Source organism: Cervus canadensis, chromosome 17 (genome assembly GCF_019320065.1).
Source record: "Cervus canadensis isolate Bull #8, Minnesota chromosome 17, ASM1932006v1, whole genome shotgun sequence".
Classification (NCBI taxonomy): domain Eukaryota; kingdom Metazoa; phylum Chordata; class Mammalia; order Artiodactyla; family Cervidae; genus Cervus; species Cervus canadensis.
The window spans coordinates 40,203,295-40,228,900 of NC_057402.1; the positions used below are offsets into that span (position 1 = coordinate 40,203,295).

Below are 25,606 nucleotides of genomic sequence, written 5' to 3' on the forward strand. Positions count from 1 at the left end.
GGTAGTGTCCAGGAGGGGGTGTTCAGGCTTCAGGCCAGCCCTATGAGGCCTTGTCGGAAACTCTATTTAGGATGAAGAAAGGTGAAGCCGTTGGAGCGCATGCAGGTGGCCTCTCAGCCTAGAAGACACACACCTCCTAAAACTCACACCCGCTGTAGTCGTGTCCCTTTGAGCGTGGACTGGATTGGCTGACTTGCTTCTGATGAATGGAACTCAGCAGCCATGATGGATCTCAGCTCCAAGACTGGAGCACAAAGACCGTGGCTTCCACCCCAGATGTCCTCTCTTGTTCTCTCTCTCACCTCGACAGCTGCCTGTGAAGTGGCCTGAGCAGTGAGGAACCAAGTCCACATTCAGGAGACTGCAGCAGGGGCCCCAGCCCCAGCCCAGCCTCTGGGGAACTGCAACCCCAAGAGTTCAGTGACAACTTCCAAAGAGGCCACAACGGGGGCCCACAGCTAAGCCATCTGCAGACTTCTGATCCATAGAAAGTCGAGGGAGGGGATAAATGTTTGTTATCTGAAGTCACCAAATTTTGGGGTAACTTGATCAAGCAACAGGTAACTAATTCAGAGTGTACATTTTAGGGGGCTTGCATATTTAATTTACTCAGTAAAGAATAAGGAGGTACTATACGCCAGGTGTGTTGCAGGTGCTGACATAATGTACTTTATAAAGTTTTATGTAGTTATTTTTTGGGTGAGTAACACTGTAACGTGATTTGAAACTATAGTTTCAAAATAGAGGATAGAGGGGAGAGCCCCTCCTCACAGACACCCAGTCCCTCACCAAGGGCTCAGAGTTCAGTTTGGGGGAGTGGTACAATTCCAGAGAGACCGTGAGGCTCATACAAACAATTGCACACAGATCCACAATACTGTTCTGCAACTTGTTTTTGTCACGTAATCATTTTCCTTAAAAAAAAAATCCGTGTCTGTACAGAGAATTTCCTGTTTTTCACAGTTATATACAATGTCATGATATGAATATACCCTTATCCATCTTAACCTGTCCCCTATTGATAATCCTTTAAGTTATTTCCAATCCTTTGCTCTTGCTGACAATGGTGCAACAAACAATTATCATCTAACACTTGGCCCTCTAGGGTACATCTCTAAAAATTGGTCCCAAAGTATGCAAATGTACAACTTTGATAAACATTGTCAAACCACCATGACAAAGGTTACACAGACACTTCCTAATGTCATGGCCATCAGCAACAGAGGAGAGCGCCTGCTTCCCCCGGAGCTGTCACCAAGTGGTATCAAGTGTGTTTGTCTTCCAGGACAATCTGAGGCCTGGAGTTACCCTTCCTGTTTGATGCGTGTGCTTGTTAACACTTTTGACATGTTCAATGGCTGTTGACACAATTACAGGTGTGGTTGTAAAAGAAATAATAATAATAAAAGTAAATGAACAAACACACCCTCTGGCTGCCAAGTGTTGAACGGACTGTGGAGATCAGAGACCAGAGCCCGGGCGAGAAGCACAGACGAAGGGGATGGAGCATAGCAGATGGTCCAGAGCTGTTTAAAAGACTCAATAAAAGGGCCTTTGTAAGGGCTGGAGCGTGCGCACGCGCACTGGGGAGCCCGCTAGGCGAGGGGGTGGGGTAGGAGGAGGTGCCAGGATTTGTCTTCAGGCTCCGGCTCCCGGCTCCCGGCTCCGGCCCGGCTCCGGCAACTTGAGGAAGATGCTGCCCTTAGCCAGGACAGCGATGCTGAAGGAGGACCAGGTTAGTGCGAGAAGCACAAACGTGATTTTCACAGTTGCTAGCAGACCATTAACTTCTTGCGCTTACTCTACGCTGTGCCTTCCTCCCACACCTTACTGGAGTTTTACATTGTAACATGTATCTTGGATTTCACATATTTAAAATACCACGGTAGTAAATCGCATATGCAGAAAGCTCTGTCAGCCCATCTATGAAATGTTACTTCTTTGTCTGCGCGTCTGCAGAGTGTTGAGGGATCACATGGGCCAGCAGGCAGCTGGGGTCCCGTGTTCAGGCCTGAACACGTGTTCCCTGGACGAACACGTGTTCCCTGGACGCGGCTGCAGGGAATGAGGGTGGACAGGGCTCCCGGAGACTGGCTTCCTTCCGTCTGTCAAGCCAGTGGAGGGGGGCCATCGGAAGTATTTCAACTTTCTGCTTCTGGGGGGGGGCCTCTGATCCAGAGTGTGTCGTTTAAATGTTCTCCAGGTGGTCCCAATCGGTTCTCAGAGCCTCGCATAGAGAGGAAGGAACAACTATGATTCTTTACCACTAGCACCACCTGGGAAGCCCTAAGAAAGAGAAAAACGAGTAACTTTTGAAGTTATCTATGTGCATAGCTTCTTGGAGAGAAAAAGACTAGCACTATAAGATAGCAACGAAATAGACAATTTGCCTTCACCCGGTGACCCCACCCTTCTCCCAGGCTACAGCAGTGACTCCTAGCTGAATTGTCCCCAAGCCAGCAAAGTCAGAGGAGAAGTCAGCCGCATTCCTGGCTTTGATACTTCAAAAGCAAGGTCTGGGGCAGGAGAGAAAGGGGAGCTCTTTGTCTGGGGCCATGACTCTCAAATTGTGGTCTCCCACCAGCCTTACCTGGTTAGAAGTGGAAACTCTCTGGCCCTCACCCAGACCTGCAGAATTGGGGTTTCTAGAGACAGAGCCAAGAAACCTATATTTTAACATTCTACAGGTGATCCCTTTTTAAAAAACTTTTAATTTTATATTGTAATGTAGCCAATTAACAATGTTGTGCACAGCAAAGGGATTCAGCCATACATAAACACATATCCATTGTCCCTCCCACAAACTCCCCTACCATCCAGGCTGCAACATAACATTCAGCAGAGTTCCCTGTGCTGTACAGTAGGTCCTTGTTGGTTATCCATTTTAAACATAGTAGTATGTACATGTCCATCCCAAACTCCCTCTCTTTCTTCCTTCCTTTCCCCTTGGTAACCACAGTTCCTTTTCTAAGTCTGTGAGTCACTTTCTGTTTTGTAAATAATTAATTTGTATCTTTTCTGTGTATAAGGCTGTCATAGGATATTTCTCCTCTATTTTCGCTTCTCTGTCTGACTTACCTCACTCAATATGATGATCTCAATGTCCATCCGGGTCACCATCAGGTGATTCTGATGCACACAGAAGCTTGAGACCTGCCGGCTGAGGGGGTCCCCAGGCCTCGATGTGCAGCTGTGAAAGAAGGACAGGTGAGGGGCTTCCTAGGCTGAAGGGCTTCACAGAGCTCCCTGGGGGAGCAGGTCTAGGGGAGGCAGACAGTGCACCCAGCTAGGGGACCTGGGCCTAGGACAAACTGAGCTGAGGCCTGGAGGTTACCCAGCGATCCAGGAATCACAGGCCCCTCAGCAGACGCCAGCTAGGGGGAGTGGAGAGCTGAGCAAGTATGTACTAGAGGAGACCCTCAAGGTGCTGCCATCCTGAGACAGAGCTCCCCTGCCCCCATGAGGCCTGGCAGGCTCCAACACTGCCATCCCCACTGCTGTCTGCAGCCAGGTTTGACTCCTGGCCTCTGAAGTCTTACTACTTAGTGGGTTCAACAGACAAAAAAAAGTCTATTGTCAAGGCAGCAGCTTGACCACATGCTGGAATCTCAGCTCTACTAGTTACAGGCCCACCAGCTGGATGTCTACCAGTACTGCGGCTGTAAAGGGTTCCCTGACACTTACTTTTCCAGCTCTCTCCCTTGAATAAAATCTTATGGAGTCTGACTGATCACATGCATGTGCCCTGGATGCAAAGGAGGCTGAAAATGTCTTTCTGATTTCTCCCTCGGGGAGACATGAGCTCAAAAGAGGAGAAGTTCCTCCAAACTTAAGAACTTAGGAAAGGTGTTAAGAAGATGCTGAATAGCACCCCCAAAGCATGAAAATGTTCTGCTATGGGCAGGAAAAGAAAATTTAAAAAGAAAAAGACAAAGTGGAATAGAAAACACAAAATAAGATATCAGAAGGAAGTTCAAACATAACTGTAATCACGGTAAATATGAATTTGTTAATCCACCTATTACTACATATCACAAAAAAGATATGCAAATATTAAAAAATATGAAAGAATATATTTCCAATTATATTAAAAATAAACAAGATATACACTAGGACTACAATAACATATTTATTCTTGAATAGCTACAATGTAAAAGATGTTTGCCAGGATGTGAATCCAAAGGAGCTCTCATACACTGTTGGTAGGAGTATAAACTTGTGCAGCAATTTTTGGAAACCTTTTGTCAATACCCACTAAAGCTGAAGATTCACCATGTAACTCAAAACCAAAAACCTGTGTAAGGATGTTCATGGTAGTACTATTTATAATAGATATTATCTGACAGAAACCTAAATGTCCGTCAGAAGTAGCACAGATAAATAAATTTTAACATATTTATACAATAAAATATGATAAAGAAATAAAATTAAACAAGTTATAGCTTAACCTGATAACATCCACAATTTATGGGAGATGAGCCCCACAGACATATTTATTACCAAATGAAGCAAGATCCAAAATGGTACATCCTGTATAATTTCATTCACATAAAGTTCAAATTTATGGAAATCTAACTATAAAGAAAGCTGAGCACCAAAGAATTGATGCTTTTGAACTGTGGTGTTGGAGAAGTCTCTTGAAAGTCTCTTGGATTACAAAGAGATCCAACCAGTCCATCCTAAAGGAAATCAGTCCTGAATATTCTTTAGAAGGACTGATGCTGAAACTGAAGCTCCAAAACTTCGGCCACCTGATGCGAAGAACTGACTCATTGGGAAAGACCCTGATGCTGGGAAAGATTGAAGGTGGAAGGAGAAGAGGACAACAGAGGATGAGATGGTTCGATGGCATCAACGACTTGATAGCCATGAATTTGCTCAAGCTCCAGGAGTTGGTGATGGACAGGGAAGCTTGGCATGCTGCAGTCCATGGGGGTCACAAAGAGTTGGACACAAATGAGTGACTGAACTGAACTGAGTGTTTTAAAACTGTAAGACAAAAAGCTGTCATTCATAGCCTGAGACTAAGTTTGGATCAGGACTGGGTTTTGTGGTCTCATTTTCGACCCACTTTAACCATACCTTCTGCTACAAAATCTTAGACAAATTCAATTACTGGCCAGACTCAATCACTGGGTCACTGATGTCAGTCTCTGATGGTCTTTGAAACAATGCAAGAGGAAGAAATCAAGATCCTATCACCTTTGTTCCTCATCATGGACTCCTGACTGCGACCTCTTGCCTTATATAAACCCCTAGACTCCTCATGGAGGGTGGGCACAGTTCTTGAGGCATGAGCCTTCTGTGTTCCCCTCTGCTGACCGAGAATAAAAGCCACCTTTTATTTCCTCCTATTTTTTATTTGGCTTTGGTGGGCAAAGGGCAAGATTTTGACCAGTAGCAATTTGGGGGTCTCATCTGGGATCTGATCATGGGCAGGTGGCCGGCCCTGCAGGGACCCTTGGCTTGATGGAAAGTTCAGAGTCTCTCCCCATGCCAGCCTCCTTTGGGAGAGCAGAAGGTTGAGGGATTTCTCTAAGGCTGTGCCGCATCAGACCTGACCGCTGACTCAACTTTGGAACTCTGGCCTGTGACAGAGAATGGGAGAGAGGTTACCCTTTGCAGCTGCCAAAAATCTCTTTCACCTGGAGGACACCTTTTTCTTCTCTTGTCCTCACCAGCCTGAACTTCCATTCTGCTGCTGCTGCTAAGTCGCTTCAGTTGTATCCGACTCTGTCCGACCCCATAGATGGCAGCCCACTGGGCTCCCCCGTCCCTGGGATTCTCCAGGCAAGAACACTGGAGTGGGTTGCCATTTCCTTCTCCAATGCATGAAAGTGAAAAGTGAAAGTGAAGTTGCTCAGTCATGTCCCACTCTTCTCGACCCCATGGACTGCAGCCTACCAGGCTCCTCCATCCATGGGATTTTCCAGGCAAGAGGACTGGAGTGGGTTGCCATTGCCTTCTCTGCTTCCACTCTGAGAAACACTAAATACTGAAGGATCAGGAAGACGGCGGGCGTCTGGTACATCGTCTTGACACCTGCTAGCATTTTGTTAAGTCCCCCGAGATGTACCTCGAGGTCTCGAGTTTTCCGTTTGGGGAACTGATGCAATTCCAGTTTGGGGGTTTCTCCCCTATGAAAGGGGTGGGCCAAGTTTGTAAGGTGCCGCTTTGAAGTGTCCCAGGCTTGATAGTACTTGGAAGTCACTTCTGAGGCGGTCTTGCCATTTGGTTTTTGGATTTCTGTGCATTTCTTTGCCATTTGCTTTGTTTTTGATGACTTCCCGCTAGCATGGTTTGATTTGGTTTGTTTACTTTGGTTTGTGCACACAGACTTCTGACCTAAGTGCTCAAGCTAGATGGAAAGTACTTCCTCTAAAGTTACATCTCAGAGTCCCCTAGAGAAAATCCTAGGTGACTGGTCAACCTATAATTATGACAAGTATCTCCTTAATTGGACGTTAAAGATGATCATATGTAAAATATATATATATATATATATATATGTATATGTATTTTTTTTTCCAGAGAGCTCTATTTTGTTGCCTATGTAATTAATTACTGATGTGATGGACTGAGTTTGAGTAGGCTCTGGGAGTTGGTGATGGACAGGGAAGCCTGGCGTCCTGCAGTCCATAGGGTCGCAGAGTCAGACACGACTGAGCGACTGAACTGAACTGATGTAATTGATTATGGTGATGAGAAAAAACAAAAAAAAGCTGGCTTGGTAACTTTAAACAAAGACCTCCAAGGGGGAAATTTACATTTCTGTGTTTTTGAGATGTAAATGTTCTATCTGATCAACCTAAATTGTTCTATTGTGTGCTTGTTCGAGCTAGGCCTACAAGTGGTCCTTTTGTAATTTATTAGTGGCCAAGTGATGGATCCTTCTAAAATTAGAGAAACTAAAAATTATTAAATCTAGAGCCTTCTCCCTGTAAACAACTGTTTTTTTTCCCATACCTATCAAACCAAAGTTAAGTTAACCTGAGAACAAGAAAAACTGGTGTGGGAAGCCTCGCTGTGATCTTCCGCTCATGTCTCTTACAGATGCTAATAACAATTAAGAATATCAGCAGAAGAAAATCTGGAAGGAAAATCTAGCTATTATTTTCATGAGGTAAGTTTTCTTAAAAAAAAGTAAAAGAATGTATTTGCCTCAAATATATAAATTTTTAAAAATCTTTGGATGGTTATTTGAAATGGGATAAATAGAAGGGACATTTATGTGATTAAAGTAAGATTTGACATTACTACACTACTTAAACTTAATGAGCCAAGAGGGACTCCCTTGGTCGTTCAGTCCCTCAGTCACCTCCCACTCTTTGTGACTGCATGAACTACAGCAAGCCAGGTTTAACTCTTACATCCGTACAGGACTACTGGAAAAACCATAGCTTTAACTATTTGGACCTTTGTTGGCCAAGTAATGTCTCTACTTTTTAATATGCTGCCTAGGTTTGCCATAGCTTTTCTTCCAAGCAGCAGATGTCTTTTAATTTCATGGCTATAGCCACCATCTGTGGTGATTTTGGAGCCTCCCCCCCAAAATAAAATCTGTCACTGTTTCCATTTCCCCCCCTCTGTTTGCCATTAAATGATGGTGTTGCAGGAAGGGGGACCCCTTCCAGGGCCTGAAACTGGGCTCTTGTCTAACACTCGGAAATGAATTGTCCGAGGAGACACATGCTGACAAAGCAAGAGATTTTATTGGGAAAGGGCACCCGGTGGAGAGCAGTAGGTAAGGGAACTCAGGAGAACTGCTCTGCCGCGTGGCTCCCAGTCTTGGGTTTTATGGTGATGGGATTAGTTTCCAGGTGGTCTTTGGCCAATCATTCTAATTCAGAGTCTTTCCTGGTGGCGCACGCATCGCTCAGCCAAGATGGATGCTAGCAAGAGGGATTCTGGGAAGTGGACGGACAGGTAGTGTCTCCTCTCGATCTTTCCCAAACTCTTCCGGCTGGTGGTGGCCTATTAGTTCCGTATTCCTTATCAGGATCTCCTGCCATAAAACAACTCATGCAAATGGTTACTATGGTGCCTGGCCAGGGTGGGCGGTTTCAATCAGTGTGCTTCCCCTAACAATGGGACCAGATGCCATGATCCTTGTTTTTTTTTGAATGTTGAGTTTTAAGCCAGCTTTTCACACTCCTTCACCTTCATCAAGAGGCTTAGTTCCTCTTTGCTTTCTTTCATTACGGTGGTATTGTCTGCACATCTGAGGTTACTGATATTTCTCACAGAAATCTTGATTCCATCTTGTGCTTCATCCAGGCTGGCATTTTCACATGATGTAGTCTGCATAGAGTACATTTTTCCACCTTCTGACTGGTAGGATTTGAGTTCTCATTTGAATTGTCATTTTGATTGTTATTCCTGAGGTAATTACAGATGCTGTCTTCTTTGGTGGAGATATGGTTGGGTTTTTTTTCTTTTTTTCCCTTAAATTGTATAAGGAATTTACCTGTCCCAAGTGGCTTCTAGAAAGTTGGTTGTGTTTGGAATTTATTTCAGCAATACCTGCCCCAGGACATTTCTTGAGGGCAGCTGTAACGAATAGCCCACCAGGCTTTCTAAATTGGAGGTGCCAGTAAGCACCATGGTCAAGTTGAAGTGAGAGGAAATTTCCACAAGGGGGAAGCCATTTTCCACAACCACCTCTGGACCCTCTGGTATTGAGAGCCTAGAGAAAGTTGCCTTCCTGGGATGTGAACTGGAGTGGACTATTCCTGACCAAACACCTAACGGCTGGTGGCTTAGTACTTCTCCCCGCTAAAGCTTCACAGCCCTCCGTTCACACTGTCCCATCCAGGACCACAGCAGCCTGCTGAAGGTGCTGAGGTGCCCAGGAGGCAGCACTCTCAGGAAGGCTTGAGTTGGGAACGCTAGCACCAGGAGACATGGAGGCTAGGTGTTTATTGCCCCCAAGGTCCTCCAGCTCTTGATCCCTCTGGGGACTCTGGTCCCAGCCAGAACACAGCAGACAGTAGGTTTTTAAAAAGGGTTCACTGAAGGGTACCATGCCAGGCTGTGTGGACCCTACCCCAGGCCAGCAGGAGGACCCAAGCCTGCTCAGCCTCCCTGGATGAGACAGCATCCCAAGTCAGGGAGGTCAGAGATAATAGAGTAGGCGCTGCTTTTCTTTCCTTTTCTTTAACATCTTGTTGATGCTACCTTGCAGTATAATTGATTTACAATGTTGTGATTGTTGTTAGTGTACAGCCACCTGGTTCAGGGAGGATGTATGTCTGGAGAGTGTGTTTGCTGTTTTTTGGATTCTTTTGCCACAGAGCTATTGCAGAAGGTCGAGCAAGGTGCTGAGCATTAAGTCCTTCTGGATTATCTATCTCACATGCAGCTTCTGTGTATAGGAGGAAGGACAGAGATAATCCTGTGGAGTATCTCTTAGAGATACACGTATCTGTGTAGGGGTCAGAGATAGAGATTTCTGTATGTATGCAGAAGGAAGGAAGCTGATAATCCATGTGGATTATTGATTATAGATACAGATTTGTGTCTGTATTAGTCAGACAATGATTAAGGAAGTTTGAACCTTCAAACAGCACTGGTGGGAATGTGAAATGGTGCTGCCATTTTGGAAAACATTCTGGCAGATCCTCAAAATGTCAAACTTGGAGTTAGCACATGACCCAGCAATTCCACTCTTATGTATAAACCCAAACACTGGTGCACACATGTTTACAGCAGCACAATTTCCAGCAGCCGAAACAGGGAAACCACCCAAGAGACTGTCAACAAGTATCAGAGAACTGATACACACCATGTGGTCCATCCACACAGTGGAATATGACTCAGCCATGAAAAGGAGTGGAACTCTGACACAGGCTACAATGCGGATGAACCTTGAACACATGACACTCAGTGAGAGAAGGAGACATAAAAGGATACACAGTGTATGATTGCACTTATAGGAATCATTCAGAACAGGCAAATCCACAAAGAATGAAAGTGTGTTTGTGATGGCTAGGGGATAGGGGAGGAGAGTGGGTGGATGGATGACGGATGGGTACATAGTTGGATGGATGATGGATGGATGAATGGATGGATGGATGATGGGTGGATGAATGGAAGAATAGATAGCAGAATGTGGTCCATGCTCACAGTGGAATATGATGCAGCCATGAAAAGGAGTGAAGCTCTGACACAGGCTATAATGTGGATGCACCTTAAACACATGCTGCTCAGCAAGAGAAGCAGATGCAAAAGGATGCACTGTCTTAGTCGGCGTGGGCTGCCATAGCGAAATAGAAGGCTGGGGGCTTCAGCAACAGATATGCATTTCCTACAAATCTGGAGGCCAGACATCTGAGATGAAGGTGTCAGGATGGTCAGGTTCTGGTGAAGCTCTGTTCTTGGTGGGGGGCAGGTTCTTCACTGTGTCCTCACAAGGAGGAAGGGCTGAGGGGGCTCCTTGGGGGTCTCTTTCGTAAGAGTATTAATCCCATTCATGGGGTCTCTACTCTCATGACCTCATCACCTCCTCAAGGCCCCCCCTCCTCACACCATCACCTTGGGGGTTAGGTTTCTACATGTGAATTTTAGAGGGACACCAACATCCAGCCCAGAAAAACCACAAACTATATGATTCCATTTAAAAGAAACATCCAAAACAGGCAAACCCAGAGACAGGAGGTGGGTGAGTGGTAACAGGTGCTAGGGGAGGGGAAGGGCGATGGGAGTGAAGAAGGAATTCATAGGGCCTGGACTCCATCTCAGGCCTGTCCGTGCTGGTCGTGGGCAGCCACCTCTCCAGTGGACTCTGAACTCTGTGCTTAGCGCCTATGGGAATGACAATGGAAGGACAAGACCCCCTCTGGGCAGGGGAATCTTGAAGATCACATCCAGGTTACTCATTGCCTAAGAGGAAACATACCATAATCACCCCTGCCTCCGGACAGGTCATAAACTTTTTCCGTATCTATCTGGATGTAATCACAGGCTTATCGATTATTAACTGGTTGGAAACATGGCCACGGGCTTATTGATTATTAACTGTTTGAACCCATAACACATGAATGATGGGATTATTGTAGTTGTATTTACCCTTCCTTTGTTTATGTAAGTTTCAAGGAATTTGAGGTGGTGGGTTTGGACACGTACACATGGGGTATAAAAGATTTTCACAAATGCTGGTCGGGGTCCTTGGCTAAGAGGAGACTCTGCCTTGGGCCCACCTGTGTAATAAACTGCACTCCACTATCTGCATTGTCCTTCTGAGTGAGTTTGTTTCCCGGAACGCGTGGCTATAACAGGAGGACCTCAATAAACCCTGCACCTTAGGATGTTCAGGAGTAAGCCATTTCTGACTCCATGTTGGAACTGTGTCTTAGACTTGCTCTCTGTTCCTTTTGTTATTAAATCACTCATAATGGCCTGCCTCAGAGAATCCTGCCCCTCTGCCTGACTGTTAAACTAAAGTGCCTTTGTTCAGAACCCTGTCCCCTTGTGGATGGCAGGAAGGAAGAAATTAACACATACCCTGCCTAAGGCTTGCCCTTGTTCTCCAAGATATTTGCAAGATTAACAGCCTTTTTAGTTTGTTTCCTCACCTCCTCCATCTCTAACTCACAAAAGAACCTGGCATCCAGGCCCCGACACGATGGTTATTTGGAGACATTAATCTTCTTGGTCAGCCGACCCTCAGAATGCAGTTGTATTCCTTGCCTCAACACATCATGCAGGGAGAAGGGTGGACTTCTGCGTGTCCACACCCAGGGGGCCCCTGGACCTCTACCCTCGGCTGATTTTAATCTGCATCCTAAGCAACTCTGTGGCAGCTGCAAAGAGAGGTAGCCTATTCACATACCCCTCCCAGGGCATGGGGTCACGTGGGCAGACCCCTCCCAGGGCAGGGGGCCCGTCTGGGCAGGACCCAGCGCACAGGAACCGTGCACAGAGCCCTCGTTGCAGAGCACCCCAGCCCTCTTCCTGGTCAGAGCTGGCCCCGAGCACCTCAGAGCAAGATATGGACTAACTAACACTCCTGGACAGGTCAGTGACCCTGGGCTTCACTCTATGTGCCTTCCCTCCACCAGGTCTTCCAGAGGCTTCCACTGGACCCAGGCACTGGTCCCCTATCTTCACCCACCTGACTCCTGGGTTCGTCTCCTTAGGAGGTCTTCTTGAAATTCTCTCCCACTCATGGGTCAGAAAAAATTTATTAGAAGTCAAGCCAGAGCTGCAGCCCCATGTCCGTCCTGACCCTCAGGACCGCACTTCTGTTCCTTGCACCTAGCCGGCACAACAAGGCCCATTTCCTGCAACTATGAGCCACTGATGGTTGAAGATTGGCTGACGTGGAAAAGCCGGCCAGCCCTTCCCCGCAATGCCTGGGTTGAGGTCTTTATAAACACCCCCCTCCAAGCAGCAGGGCTTCCCTGGCGGCTCAATTGGTAAATGAATCTACCTGCAATGCAGGAGACAAGGGTTAGATCCCTGGGTCAGGAAGATCCCCTGGAGAAGGGAATGGCAACACACTCCAGTATTCTTGCCTGAGAAATCCCATGGACAGAGGAGCCTGGCAGGCTACAGTCCATGGGGTCACAAGAGTTGGACACAATTTAGCAACTAAATCACCACCACCGACTCCCTCCAGGCAGCAAGAGTGCCTGCAGCTGCACCTGACACCATCTCCTCTGCCCCTTAGGAGCATAGCTGGGCTGGTGACAAGGAGTGAGGGGGCCACACTTTGTGGGCTGATTTCTTTTTTTTGGTTGTTGTTGTTGTTCTAAGAGGTGGATCCTAAAAGAACTTGCTGTGATGAATGGCAAAGTTTCTGCCGTTGGCAAAGTTTCTCCCGCCTATATTTTCCTCAAGAATTTCATAGTATCCGACCTTACATTTAGATCTTTATCTTGAAAATCTGTTGCTAAGTCGTGTCTGACTCTTTCTGCGACCCCATGGACTGCAGCCCACCATGCTTCTCTGACATGGGATTTCCCAGGCAAGAATACTGGAGTGGGTTGCCATTCCCTTCTCCAGGAAATCTTCCCAACCCAGGGATCCAAACCCAAGTCTGCGGCATTGATAGGCGGGTTCTTTACCACTGAGCCATACTAAGATGGGGTCTTTGTCTTATTTGGAGTTTATTCTTGTGTATGGTATTCGGGAATATTCTAATTTCACTCTCATTTTCATTGTTCAAGGAACTAGTAAGGCAGGAGATCGATGGGCTCTAGGTTGGAAATTCACAATCAGCTAGCCTCTGCTCTGCATTTCCTGAGGCAACATAAGTGGGTTCCAGTTGAGGAATTGACACAACCAGCCCCCTGTTTGCTCTCAGAAATTGAAGTAACAATAGAAACAGAGTAAGTAGCCAGTCTTTGTCTCTTGTAAACACCTCAAGGGAATAATCTTGGCAAGGACAAAGAGAGGCAAAACCCTGTCTAAATGAAGGATTAGGGAGAACTCTACACATGCGCAGAAAGGCTCCTTGGAGTCAAAAGTCAGGGTATAATTCCAGGCTATAAAGAGTATTGCTCCTCCCAGAAGCCTCCCACTTCAATATCCATCTTGGCTAAGGTTTACGTGTGCACCCCAGGGGAGGGTCCTGAGACAAATTAACTGGGGGGAGGGGGGGTTTACAAAGCAAGATGATTGGCCTGAGGGAAGACAAAGACCTGGATAACTGGCCTCTTATAAAGGATTTAAACTTCCAAAGGCACGACTCTCTGAGCTCACCTGTGCACCTTTCCACGTGTACTTTTTTTTTTTTCAATAAACTTTTTACTTTACTCTTTACCTTCTGCCTCCTCACCTGAATTCATCCTTGACTAGGCAGGCAAGACAAGGGACCTTAGCCCTGACTGCTGGCTCCTGTGGTCCAGTGGTTAGGACTCCCGGTCTGGGAAACTAAGACCCTGCTTCCAGCTACTGCTCACTGCTGCTTAGAGCTGGGCACATCGGAAATGACGAGTACACTGTCCTCCAGAGTGGCTGTCACCAATTTGTATTTCCAGCAGCAGAGGAGGAGGGTTCCCTTTCCTCCACAGAGTCGGCAGCATGTAACGTTTGTGGAGTGTTTAACAGAGGCCGCTCTGACTGCTGTGAGGTAATTCCTTCTTGTAGTTTTGATTTGCATTTCTCTAATATTTAGCGATGGTGACATTATTGCAGGAAGGGGGACCCCTTCCAGGGCCTGAAACTGGGCTCTTGTCTAACACTCGGAAATGAATTGTCCGAGGAGACACATGCTGACAAAGCAAGAGATTTTATTGGGAAAGGGCACCCAGGTGGAGAGCAGTAGGTAAGGGAACCCAGGAGAACTGCTCTGCCGCATGGCTCGCAGTCTTGGGTTTTATGGCGATGGGATTCGTTTCCGGGTAGTCTTTGGCCAATCATTCTAATTCAGTCTTTCCTGGTGGCGCACGCATCGCTCAGCCAAGATGGATATTAGCAAGAGGGATTCTGGGAAGTGGACAGACACGCGGTGTTTCCTTTTGACCTTTCCCGAACTCTTCCGGTTGGTGGTGGCTTATTAGTTCCGTATTCCTTATCAGGATCTCCTGCCATAAAACAACTCATGCAAATGGTCACTATGGTGCCTGGCCAGGGTGGGCGGTTTCAATCAGTGTGCTTCCCCTAACAACATCGTGTGACTTTTCTTAAAAGATGTGAGTTAAAGTTACCTGTTGAAATCGGCTCCCTGAACATCTGCCCAGTTTTGAATTCCCTTTTGGTGACCACCCTTGGGGGACGTCTGGAGGGCAGTTGTTTGCTTCCAGCCCCAGGTCCTTGGAAATATAAAGTGCCAATCAGTGCAGCTTTTATAGTTGCTGTTACAAAAAACAGCACAAGGAGGCAGCATTTCTTCATGTTCCACTTTCATTTTTCCTTTTTCTGGACATTTATTGTTATTTACTTTGGAGTAGAATTGATTTCTGATATTGTGTTTGTTTCGGGTGTATGGGTGCTTGATTCACTTAGATGCAGATGTTTACTAGTTCTTTTCAGGGTTCTCTTTCTCATATAAATGATTAAAATGTGTTCCATAGACTGCCCTGTACTATTTAATGGATTCGTTGGTTATGTCAAACAACTGTATTAATGATATATATATATATATTGTTTGATATATATTAACGAGCATATGTTATTGGCAAAATCTTAATTTATCCCTCAATTCCAAGATTTTTTTCATAATCATAAATTAGTTTCCTAAGTTTGTGAGTCTATCACGTAATATCTGACATTTGCATTCATTTCAAGAATACAACTGTCAGTGATACCCTGTGATATTTGTCTTTCTCTCTCTGACTTCCTTTACATAGTAAGGTAATCACTCTGTCCATCCACACTGCTGTCAATGGCATTATTCTGTTCTGATTCAAGGCTGAGTAGTATCCCAGTGTAGAGGTGCACCACTTGGTCCTCATTTTCCTGTCAATGGATATCTTGGTTGAATTTGTTGCAGTAAAAAGGAAAAAAGGAGGAATGAGGTTTTTTTTTTTTTTTCTCTTTCTTAAGAACAAAGCAGATGAAGAAACAGTGAGCAGGCCTGAAAGTTCCTAGTTTTTTTTTAATTTAACTGCTCCTAACTCTGCATGTCTGTAACTAAGTTTGCTTTTCTGCCCCCTAACTCTGCAGGAGCTACACTTTGCACCTATTTTCCTTTGACTCTATGCTAAATACATCCCCTATCTGGTGTTTACTCTTACAACACCCTTCCCCTTGTAGTTACACATCAGAAAGAAGGCCACCAAACTGCCAGACTCAGTTACTGGGTTATTGATGCCAGTTTATGACTGTCTTTGAAACAATGCAAGAGGAAGAAATCAAGATCCTATCATGTTTGTTCCTCATCACTGACTGCCGAGCCCTCATCTTATATAAGCCCCTAAACTCCTCATGGGGAGCACAGTTCTTGAGGCATGAACCTACTGTGTTCCCCGCTTCACCAGCTGAGAATTAAAGCCACTTTCTATTTCCTCCAAACTTTGTTTCCATATTTTTTATTTGGCTTCACCTGGCAGAGAAAGCCAAGATTTTGGCCAGCAACAATTCTAGCTTTTGGCCATTGTCAACCGTGCTGCCCTGAAAACAAGGGTGCGCCAGTCATTGTGAATTCTGATCTTCTCTGGGTCTAAGCCCAGACGTGGGATTGTCAGACCTTATGGTTTCTGGATGTTTAGTTTATAAGGAACCTCCTTGCTGGTTTTTATAGTTTCTATACCCGTTTACATCCACACGAAGAGTGTAGGAGTGTTCCCTTTGGCCTCCATGCTCTGCCAGTCGGATTCTCTGTAGATGTTTTAGATGGTGGCCATTCTGACCTGTGTGAGGGAATTTCTCATGGTAGTTTTGATTTGCCTGGGCTTAGTAGTTAGTGATGCTTTCTAAGGCCCACCTGACTTCACATTCCAGGATGTCTGGCTCTAGGTGAATGATGACACCATCGTGATTATCTGGGTCGTGAAGATCTTTTTTGTACAGTTCTTCTGTGGATTCTTGCCACCTCTTCTTAATATCTCAGATATGCTGATGACACCACCCTTATGGCAGAAAGTGAAGAGAACTAAAAAGCCTCTTGATGAAAGTGAAAGAGAAGAGTGAAAAAGTTGGCTTAAAGCTCAACATTCGGAAAACTAAGATCATGGCATCTGGTCCTATCACTTCATGGGAAATAGATCGGGAAACAGTGGAAGCAGTGTCAGACTTTGTTTTTTGGGTTCCAAAATCACTGCAGATGGTGATTGCAGCCATGAAATTAAAAGACGCTTATTCCTTGGAAGGAAAGTTATGAGCAACCTAGATAGCATATTAAAAAGCAGAGACATTACTTTGCCAACAAAGGTCCATCTAGTCAAGGCTATGGTTTTTCCAGTGGTCATGTATGGATGTGAGAGTTGGACTGTGAAGAAAGCTGAGCGCCGAAGAATTGATGCTTCTGAACTGTGGTGTTGGAGAAGACTCTTGCAAGTCCCTTGGACTACAAGGAGATCCAACCAGTCTATCCTGAAGGAGATAAGTCCTGGGTGTTCACTGGAAGGACTGATGCTGAAGCTGAAACTCCAATACTTTGGCAACCTGATGCTAAGAGCTGACTCATTGGAAAAGACCCTGATGCTGGGAGGAATTGGGGGCAGGAGGAGAAGGGGACGACTGAGGATCAGATGGCTGGATGGCATCCCGACCTGATGGACATGAGTTTGAGTAAACTTCAGGAGTTGGTGATGGACAGGGAGGCCTGGCGTGCCGCGATTCGTGTGGTTGCAAAGAGTCAGACACGACTGAGCGACTGAACTGAACTGAGTAGGTAGTGAGCAGAGACCCTTTCCCAGAGCTTTTTAATCATGTGCAGTGTGAGTACAGTTTGCCTCTTGAAATTGTCTTCTTGAAAGATGGCCCTGTTTGAATTCCTTACCCATGTCTTCCGATATAGGGCAGGTGACTAAAGGGCAGGTGTCATTTACAGACCTCCAAGCCTTCTGAATATTCAGAGCCCAACAGCACCTGTTTTTTGTTTTTTTTTTTTCATGTATTTTTATTAGTTGGAGGCTAATTACTTTACAGTATTGTAGTGGTTTTTGCCATACATTGACATGAATCAGCCATGGATTTACATGTGTTCCCCATCCCGATCCCCCCTCCCACCTCCCTCCCCATCCGATCCCTCTGGGTCTTCCCAGTGCACCAGCCCTGAGCACTTGTCTCATGCATCCAACCTGGGCTGGTGATCTGTTTCACCCTTGATTGTATACTTGTTTCAACGCTATTCTCTCAGAACATCCCACCCTCGCCTTCTCCCACAGAGTCCCAAAGTCTGTTCTGTACATCTGTGTCTCTTTTTCTGTTTTGTATATAGGGTTATCGTTACCATCTTTTTAAATTCCATATATATGTGTTAGTATACTGTATTGGTCTTTATCTTTCTGGCTTACTTCACTCTATATAGTGGGCTCCAGTTTCATCCATCTCATTAGAACTGATTCAAATGAATTCTTTTTAATGGCTGAGTAATATTTCATTGTGTATATGTACCATAGCTTCCTTATCCATTCGTCTGCTGATGGGCATCTAGGTTGCTTCCATGTCCTGGCAATTATAAACAGCAACAGCACCTGTTTTAAAGTTGTTCTGGAAAGCAGTCCTGAGGAAACAGTGTTACTTCCTGCACAACTCTGGTCCTCAGCCGATGAGTCTTATGGAAAACTCTGCTCCTGGATCGTCAACTAAGGAGAATGTGCCAGAAGAAACACCCAAGGCTTAGGTCTCCTTTTTCCTCCCCCTTACCCTTTATCTCCAGGATACATTCCAATTTTTGGAACACCACTCTTCAGAGGATGCTATCATCTGTCAGTGGGGCAGCCTTAAGGACAGAAACTGGAGTTGGAAAATCCAGCCTACGGGACATATGGTGCCCAGGGAACCATGCAAAGCTTTTCCAGCCCAGAGGCTCCACCATTTTGGGGGTGAAGAAGGTGTGGTTTCTCTGCAGGTGGGCCCACCTGGATCTGGAGATTGGGTACTCATGCAAATAGCTAGAGGTCCTCCAGGTCCATCGTAGGAAGCATGTTTCCTGCTTGCCACATGCTCCCACCTCTGTCTGCCCCAAGACCTTCCAGTCTTGAGACCGAAGTCTGCTCAGGCTCCAGGGATGTGACACCACGCCAGGTTACTATAGCCTGAGGGCAAGAGTCACCATTCTTTATTTCTTTTCTTTTTTGTGTTTTTATTCCATAATTTGAATTGGAGTATATAGTGGAATGACAAGGTTGTGGGGTTGGGGTTGGTTTTTTTTTTTTTTCTTCCATTTTGGATCTACAGCAACTAGATTCATTGAGACATAGATGTACATATGTTCTTTTCCTTGTTCTTCTCCAGTGCAGGATATTACAGAGTGTTGAATAGGATTCCTGTGTTCACAGTGGTTTCCTGGTGGCTTCTTTTTATAATATAAGCCTCCCTATGCATGAGACAAGTGCTCGAGCCTGGTGCACTGGGAAGACCCAGAGGAATCGGGTGGAGAGGGAGGTGGGAGGGGGGATCGGGATGGGAATACGTGTAAATCTATTGCTGATTAATGTCAATGTATGACAAAACCCACTGAAAAAATAAATAATTAATTTAAAAAAAATATATATATATATAAGCCTCCCTATGTTAGACTGAAACAGCTCTTTTCTCCCTGACCCACACCTTTCTTTTCTGGGGACCATAGTTTGTGAGACTGATTCTCTTTGGTAAAGAAGTTCATTTATATCCATTTTTAGATTTCAGCTAGAAGTAATATCATATACTAATACCTCTCCCTGTGTCCCTCACTTCACTTGATATGCTCATCTCTACTTTCTTCTCTAAGGCTGGACATAGCATTATGCTCTGCTTCTTTACGGCTGAGTGATGTTGCTTTGTGTCTGTGTACCCCCTCTTCCTTATCCGTTCATCCGTACTTCTACACCTAGGTTGCTCTGTCTTTGCTATGGTACGTAGTGCTGCCATGATCACAGGGGAACCGCTGTCTTTCAAAATTTTGACTTTCTCTGGATCAATGCCCAGGCGTAGGATTGCTATGTCCTCAGGTAATTTTATGTTTATATTTATTAAGAACCTCCATAGTGTTTTCCCTATTGCATGTACCATTTCATATTCCCAACAACAGTGTAGAAAGGGTCCCTTCTCTTCACACCGTCTCCAAACTTATTTTTGGAGATGTTTAGAGATGGCAAATCTCACCGGTGTAAGGTGATACTCGGACTTCTGATAGGCCTATCTGTAATAATTTGTGATGCTGAGCATCTTTTTATATGCCTAATAGCAATCTGTATGCCTTCCTGTAAGAAATAACCATTTTGATCTTTGGCCCATTGATTTGTTGGGTTGTTTGTCTTTTTGATATTAAGCTACAGGGCTGTTTCTATGTTTTGGACACTAATTCCTTGTGGATATCTTCAATTACAAATATATTTTCCTATTCTGAGTGTTATCTTTCTTTTTTGTTTAGGGTTTCATTTGCTGTGCAAATGCTTTTAAGATTAACTTGGCCTCATTTTCTTACTCTTTTGTTTATTTTTCATTATTCTGAGAGGTGGATCCCAAAAACACTTGGTGGAATTGATGTCACAGCATGCCCTGCCTATAATTTCCTCAAGAATTTCATAATATTCATCCTTACACTTAGATCTTTATCTTAGTTGAAGTTTATTTCTGTTTATGGCTTGAGGAATGTTCTAATTTCATTCTCATTTTCATTGTTAAGGAACCAACAGGCTATCCTCCATATTGGCACGCACCTATTTTCATTTTTAGCATCAGAGGAGGAGGGTTCCCTTTTCTCCACAGCATTTAGTGGATTTAACCTTTGTAGAGTGCTTGATAATGTCCATTCTGACCGATTTTGGGTGATACCTCGTTGCAGGATTGAATACACTTCCCTAATACTTAGTGATGGTAAGTATCTTACCATCTTTTCACATGATTTTTTTCTTTAAGATGTAAGTTAAGCATACCTGTTAAAATCGGCCTCTTGAAGGTCTACCCAGTTATGAATTCTTTTCAGTGACCAACCCTAGGAGACTCCTGGAAGGCAGTTGTTGTTTACTTACACCCTCCTCCCGCTCCGGGACCTTGTGAATATTAAGTACCAGTCGACACAACTTTTATAGTTGTAGTTGCCAATATGGCCACAAGGCGGCAGTATTTTTCTTGCCCCACTTTCTTTTTTCTTCTTTTTTTTTTTTAACCTTTTCCTGTACTTTCATTGTTATTTTATATTGGAATAGGGCTTCCCAGGTGGTGCTACTGGTAAGACCCTGCCTGCCAATGCACCTACATATATTTTTGTAGGTGTTTTGAGATGGCCATCCTGACCTGTGTGAGGTGATACCTTGTTGGATTTGCTTTGTGTTTGTGTAAGAATGAGTGATGTTGAGCATGTTTTCATGTGCCTAATCACAATCTGTATGTCTTCCTCCAAGAAACACCCATTTCTGTGTTTGGCCCATTTGTGTCTTCGGTTGTTATGCTTTCGATATTGAGCTGTATGGGGCTCTTTATATGTTTTGGAGATGAATTTCTTATGGGTATCTTCATTTGCAAATATTTCTTCCCATTCCAGGTTGCGATTGTCTTTCGTTTTGGGTTTCCTTTGTTGTGCAAATGCTTTTAGTGTTAATTAGGTACTGTTTTCTTTATTTTTTGTTTATTTTTCATTCATCTAAGAGAAAGTTAAAGTCTCTCAGTCGTGTCTGACTCTTTGCGACCCCATGGACTATACAGTCTATGGAATTCTCCAGGCCAGAATACTGGAGTGGGTAGCCATTCGCTTCTCAAGGGGATCTTCCCAACCCAGGAATCAAACCCAGGTCTCCCACATTGCAGGCGGATTCTTTCCCAGCTGAATTGCAAGGGAAGCCCAAGAATACTGGAGTGGGTAGCCTATCACCTTCTCCAGTGGATCTTCCTGACCCAGGAATCCAACAGGGGTCTGCAGCATTGTAGGTGGATTCTTTACCAACTGAGCTCTCAGAGATATACCCAAAAAGACCTTCCTGCAATTTATGTTATCAGGTGTCCTCACTGTGTTTCCTCAAGACTGTCAAAGAATCCATCCTGACATTTAGATCTTCTGTTTGTAGTTTATTTTGTATATGATGTTAGGGAGTATTCTAACTTCATTCTCATTTTCTTTGTATCAGTATCCATCACACTATCCTTCACAGTGTCTCTTCCCAGTTTATATTCCCAGCATCAGTGGAGGAATGCTCGCTTTTCTTCACACCTTCACCAGTTGTTACAGTTTGTCAAGTTTCTACAAATGGCCATTCTGACTGCTGTGAGGTGATACCTGGCTGTGGTTTTGATTTGCATTTCTCTGATATTTAGCCATGTTGATGTTTTTTCATGAGATTTATTTTAAAGGATATGAGTTAAACTTACCTGTTGTGATGGGCTTCTTGTATGCCTGCCCTGTTTTGAATTATTTTTTGATGACCATCACGAGGCCATTTCTTGAAGTTAGTTGGTTTTACTTACAACAAAGGTCCAAATAGTCAAATCTATGGTTTTTTCAGTTGTTATGTATGGATGTGAGAGTTGGATCATAAAGCATGCTGAGCGCTGAAGAACTGATGCTTTCCAGTTGTAGTGCTGGAGAAGACTCTTGAGAATCCTTTCGACAGCAAGGAGATAAAACCAGTCGGTCCTTAAGGAAATCAAGCCTGAATATTCATTGGAAGGACTGATGCTGAAGCTGAAGCTCCAATACTTTGTCCACCTGATGCAAGGAGCTTTTCATTGGAAAAGACCCTGATGTTGAGAAAGATTAAGGGCAGGATGAGAAGGGGGTGATAGAGGATGAGATGGCTGGATGGCATCACTTACTCAGTGAACATGAATTTTGGCAAATTCTCGGAGATAATGAAAGACAGGGAAGCCTGGCATGCTGCAGTCCATGGGGTTGCAAAGAGTGGGACACCACTGAGCGACTGAAAAACAACAAGGACCTGGTTGGTGAATATTAATTAACCATCAGCCCAGTTTTTCAAGTTGTTGTTACTGACAGTGGTCCCAAGGTGGCAGTATCGTTTCATGTACAACTTTTTTTTTTTTTTTCTGTCCTGTAATTTTCTTATCATTTAGTATTGCAACAGAGGTGATTTCCGATGTGGTGTTTGTTTCAGAAGTAAAGGAACTTAATCCAGTTATATATAGATATTTATCTATTCTCTTTCTGGTTCTTTTTCACATCTAGGTTATTACAGTCTGTTCAGTTAACTTCCCTGTGGTATTCAGTAGGTACTTTTTGATAATCTATTGGATATGTATCAATGTGTATATCTTAGTTCAAAACTCTAATTTCCCCACCTTTATCTGGAGATTAGGGGCTCATGCAGAGGGCAAGAGGCACTCCAGGAACATCATGGGGCACCCTGCCTGCCACGTCCTCCCAGGACCGAGCCCCAACACAGTCCAGCCTTGGGAGCCACGCCTGCCCAGTCTCGAGATGTGAAACCAGCCAAGGTAACCATGGAATGAGGGAAACAGAGTCAATTTTTGTTTTCTCTTTTCTTTTTTTGTTTTCATCCTCTGATTTGCACTGTAGTGTATAGCGAAAGTGGGGCTTCCCTGGTGGCTCAGACAGTAAAAATCTACCTGCAATGCAGGAGACCTGGGGTCGAAAGATCCCCTGGAGGAGGGCATGGCAAGCCACTCCAGTATTCTTGCCAGGGACAGAGGAGTCTAGTGGGCTAGAGATGGCAGGTGTACCCGTGTCTTTTAAAATGTTGGTTTTCTCTGGATGTATACCCAGGCGTAGGATTGCTGGGTCTGAAGGTACTTCTCTATTTTGTTTTTTAAGAACCTCCATACTGGAACACGCCCACAACTCCCGGGCCGAGTTGCTGGAGAAAGAGGGACCCTGCCTTCTAGAAAACGTTAGGAGTTATCGTCCTATCCAAGCGTTTTCCAAGATTATAAAGAAAAGGGTATTGACAACTGTGGGCAACAGGCAACTGGAGAGGACTGCAAAGGAAAAATTTTTCAAAGATTCAATTGAGAAGACAACTGGATATAAGGAATTCTAAGTTTGTTTATCCATAATGGAGACGTCTGATTCAGCTGGATTAAAGAAGAACCAAGGGAATCCCCAAAAGTACGGGAAACTAAATCCGTGATGCTAGGTTTTACCTCAGCTGGCTTGCCAACACCCACTACAATCAATTTGCCATCTTCTAATCCTACAAGAATATGGCTATATTCTTTGGTTACACAAACACCAAATAGGCGATCGCATGGCTAATGGGTTGATGCTGAGATTCAAACTAGAAGAGAAATAAAAAACACATAATTACACAGATATACAATGGATTCATAGAACTTTATAACTGGAAGATAACTTAATAGTCAACTAATTATACATTCTAATTTTATAAATGTGGGAACTTAAGTTCAGAAAACCTGAGTGACAAAAGAGCCGACATTTATAGCATTACTCAAAATACTTAATACAGTTTTTCTCTATTTCCAACATCTGTTTGCCCTCTAACCATTTATATGTGCTCTCACGAAATGATTAACAAATGAAAGTTGGATAAACAAAAGGGTAAAAGCCCAAAAAGTATGTGCTGGTGGGGAATAAGGTCAATAAAATTGGTATATTTGCTTTGTCATGCAAAAAAAAAAAAGAACCTCCATACTGTTCTCCCTAGTGGATCTCCATTGTACATTTCCAACCACAGTGCAGGATAATTCTCTTCTCTCTACACCGTCTCTAGCATTTATTTTTGGACATATTTTGAGATGGCCGTTCTGACCTGTGTGAGGTAATACCTTGTTGGATTTCCTCTGTGTGTGAGAATTAGTGATGCTGAGAATGTCCTCAGGTGCCTAATCGCAGTGTGTATGTCTTCCTCCAAGAAACACCTGTTTCTGTGTTTGGCCCGTTTGTGTCTTGGGTTGTCTGTGTCTTTGATACTGAGCTGTATGAGCTGTCTGTATGTTTCAGAGATGAATTCCTTGTGAGTATCTTCATTTGCAAACATTTTTTCCCATTCTGGGTTGCATTTATCTTTCATTTAGGGTTTCCTTTGCTATACAAATGTTTTATGGTTAATTAGATCCCTTTTTCTTACTTTTGATTTATTTTTCATTCATCTAAGAGGTGTATCCATAAAGACCTTGCTGTGATTTATGTCTGTGTGTGTCCTGCCTATGTTTTCCTTAAGCTTTCATAGTATCCATCCTCACATTTAGATCTTTATATTCTTTGGAGTATATTTTGTGTATGGTGTTAGGGAGTATTCTAACCTCATTTTCTTTGCCTCAATAACCACTACACCATCCTCCACACATCCTCTATTACCAGTTTATATTCCCAACATCAGGGGAGGAACATTCCCTTTTCTCCACACCTTCACTGGCAGTTCGGAGAAGGCAATGGCACCCCACTCCAGTCCTCTTGCCTAGAAAATCCCATGGACGGAGGAGCCTGGTAGGCTGCAGTCCATGGGGTCGCGAAGAGTCAGACACGACTGAAGCGATTTAGCAGCAGCAGCAGCAGCACTGGCGGTTATTGTTTGTAGAGTTTCTGAGAATGGCCACTCTGACTGGTGTGAGGGGATTACTTGCTGTGGTTTCAATTTGCATTTCTAATATTTAACAATGTTGACATCTTTTCTTGTGATTCTTTTTAAAGGGTCAAAAATTACATTTGACATTCTGTGAAAAATGACAGAATGATTTCACTTCATTTTCAAGGCAAACCATTCAACATCACAGAAACCCAAATCTATGCCCCAACCACTGATGCCAAAGAAGCTGAACTTGGACAGTTCTGTGAAGACCTACAGGACTTTCTAGAACTAACACCAGAGAAAAGATGTCCTTTTCATCATAGGGGATTGGAATTAAAAAGTCAGAAGTCAAGAAATGCCTGAAGTAACAGGCAAGTTTAGCCTTGGAGTACAAAATGAAGCAGGGCAAAGGCTAACAGAGTTTTGTTAAGAAAACACACTGGTCATAGCAAACATCCTCTTCCAACAACACAAGAGACAGCTCTACACATGGACATGTCAGATGGTCAACACCAAAATCAGATTGATTATATTCTTTGCAGCCAAAGATGGAGAAGCTCTCTACAGTCAGC

The 25,606-nt window shown here is 44.3% G+C and overlaps 1 long non-coding RNA gene across 1 annotated transcript; it reads left to right on the forward strand.

Moving 5' to 3' along the window:
• The first annotated feature begins 1,605 nt into the window (after positions 1–1,605).
• Positions 1,606–24,906, forward strand: LOC122419681. Its single transcript, XR_006262959.1, has 4 exons — positions 1,606–1,735; positions 7,054–7,123; positions 22,845–22,983; positions 23,321–24,906. It is a non-coding gene; the product is annotated as an uncharacterized LOC122419681 (long non-coding RNA).
• The last annotated feature ends 700 nt before the right edge of the window (positions 24,907–25,606 follow it).